Source organism: Crocodylus porosus, unplaced genomic scaffold (genome assembly GCF_001723895.1).
Source record: "Crocodylus porosus isolate Cpor-Errol unplaced genomic scaffold, CroPor_comp1, whole genome shotgun sequence".
Taxonomy (NCBI): domain Eukaryota; kingdom Metazoa; phylum Chordata; order Crocodylia; family Crocodylidae; genus Crocodylus; species Crocodylus porosus.
The window spans coordinates 45,984,172-45,986,793 of NW_017728948.1; the positions used below are offsets into that span (position 1 = coordinate 45,984,172).

Consider the following 2,622-nt stretch of genomic DNA (forward strand, 5'->3'; position numbering starts at 1 on the left):
CTTTTGTATTTGGTGTTGGTGCATTGAAGAGAAGGGCATGTGACCAATGCAGTCTGTTTTACTGCTTTATCTTTTTTTTTTTTTTTTTTTTTTTTAATCACAGCAGTATTCTAGGGAGAATAGGTCTGGTGTGCAGCTAGTATCATTCTTTTCCTGTGACCTTTCTCCACTGTCACCAAGGTGCGGTAGCCACACTGCTTAAAGCATGTTGTTTGGAGCCAGTGGTTAGAGTCAGTTAAAACAATCAGTCATCCTGTTTGTCTACATATACAGAGCCCAGGAAGGATCCTAGCACTCCTGCATAACTTGCAAAGACTTGCCAACAGATGAATCTTCTCTTAACATGACTGTGGAATGGAGTCACGTCACAAGGATTGCAGCCCTGTTATAGGTTGGGTTAAACTGCTGAAACCGATAGATTTAAATGTTGCTTGTTTAAAATTGTCTGTAAGAGATAGTTAAGCATATATCCTCCTGAAACAAATACAAAGCTGTGCAGAATTGTGTATGCTCTGAGTGGAGGGCTTTTGGCTAGAAATAGTTTTGGGAAGGGGCATTCGATGGCTGAGAGCGAGCACACAGAAAGAGACAAAGCTTGACACAGCCTGAACAAGCTCAGTAGCTTGACCCAGAGGAAAGGCAGAGAGAGAAGGTTTTCAGAGAATGCCAAAGGAAAGAGGCTTGATGTTATGATTAGAATACAATTGCATTGTAGATACTTGACCACCATAAACTCTTCCTAACTGAAGCAACCTACAACAATCTGAGTATTTTGCCCAGTCACTCAGGCCAAAACGGCCCCTACCATCATTTGAATGATGTTTCTTTACAAAGTATTTATTTAGATTTAGATCACACAGAGATGCTTGGAATCTTCCTAGATTAAATGGAATCGTTTGCATGCTGCCTGCAGTACAAATTATTTACTATCCATTTACACATACAATGTCATCTCTTTAAAATTTAAATGGTTTCCTTTTGAAATGAAAGAAAATGAAGGATCCTGTTGAAAAGAAATCTAATTTCTCCTACTCAAAGCTGCTTTCATCTTAAATTTATAAATCTTAGATCTTTTCTAATGAGTATTTTTGAAACTAGAAATGCTTGTGTCTCACTTAATTACATATTTCAGAATAAGGCTCTTTCCAAAACACAAGCTTATACGGGCACAGGGTATAAGCTTCTAGTAAAACTACTTAAATGGGCTGGACATGGAACTTTCTCTGTTGCCATTAAGTTGAAAGTAACATCCAGTTTGGGCACTGGTTCTGTATTGTGACTGTGCTAGCATAGGACTGGGATTGAAATGCCCAATCACTTTGTCATAGTAAGCATAACCCTTGTAGTGTTTGCAGTGTCACCCTTTGAAATTGTTTAACAATGACTGGCCCAGTACTAGTTGTGTCAGTACTGGTTCAGTGTTCCTCTGGACTGACAGGACTGTGACTGACAACCCACTTTAAGGTCCCTATGGTGAAGTAGATGGGGAAAATGTAAGCTCGTATTTTTTCTGCTGGGGCAGGGAGGGCCTCTTATTTTTATGGAAAAGCTGTTCGGGTGATTAATCTTAGAACTAACATATGTGAGCTCTATTTGATCATTCAGTCCCTCTCCCAATGTATTACAGCAATACTCTGTATGAAAGGCTCGACTCGTGGGAAGATTAAAAGTTGAAGGGTTCTAGCAGAACAAGAGAATTCCAAGTGAAAAAAACCCTGTTAAATAATTTCCTGTCAGTGCAGGATTTTCTTTTTCTTCAAAAGGGCTAAGACTTCTACCATTTCCCTGGCAGGAAAAATCATGCACTCTGATAGCCCTGGTATGACTTGCCTACCTGCTTGCTGCCTCCAGAAATATGTCCCCTCTCAAACACACTGGAGAGTGAGGGCTCAAAAACAGCCATGGAGAGATGCCCTGGTGCATCTTTGCTAGCAGATTTCCAGGTTTGGAACCCGTGGGTGGCAGCAGGGAGGTAGCCTGTGTTGGGCATAGCTTGGCCAGGGTTTGCTACTGCCATGATACAAACATGCCCTGTCAGGTGTCTAGTTTAAAATTTCTGTTCTTCACTTACATGACAGTTTTCCTTAGCAAGTCTAAATAAACCTTTTCCTTCCTTGGTATGTGGATAACTTTCTGTTTTTCACTAATCTGCCTTGGCAGTTGTGTAATTTATTTATGGCTTAGACGAACTTTCCACACTGGGTACACTTCTGCTAGTAACTGTCGTATTGCCCTTATTAATATTTCAGCTTAGGATCTCAAAGGCTTTACAAACATGTGTTCTATATTCTGAAATACTGTGGAGACATTTTCAAACAAGGCATGAGCAAACAGAATCAAAGAAAATTAGGGTTGGAAGGGACCTCAGGAGTTCATCTAGTCCGACCCTGTGTTCAAAGCAGGGCTGTCCCCAACTAGATCATAGTTTCATAGTTTGTAGGGTTGGAAGGGACCTGAGCAGATCATCTAGTCTGACCCCCTGCCATGGCAGGAAAGAATACTGGGGTGAAACAACCCCAGCAAGATGTTCATCTAACCTCCTCTTAAACACCCCCAGGGTAGGAGCCTACACCACTTCTCTTGGAAGTTGGTTCCAGACCCTAGCCGCCCTGACTGTGAAGT

General features: G+C 41.3%; 1 protein-coding gene across 1 annotated transcript in view; it reads left to right on the forward strand.

The window, feature by feature from the left end:
• Window positions 1-2,622, forward strand: part of NSUN7 (NOP2/Sun RNA methyltransferase family member 7) — a 44,874-nt gene that overhangs the window by 36,689 nt on the left and 5,563 nt on the right. The gene's annotated exons all lie outside the window — the stretch shown is intronic.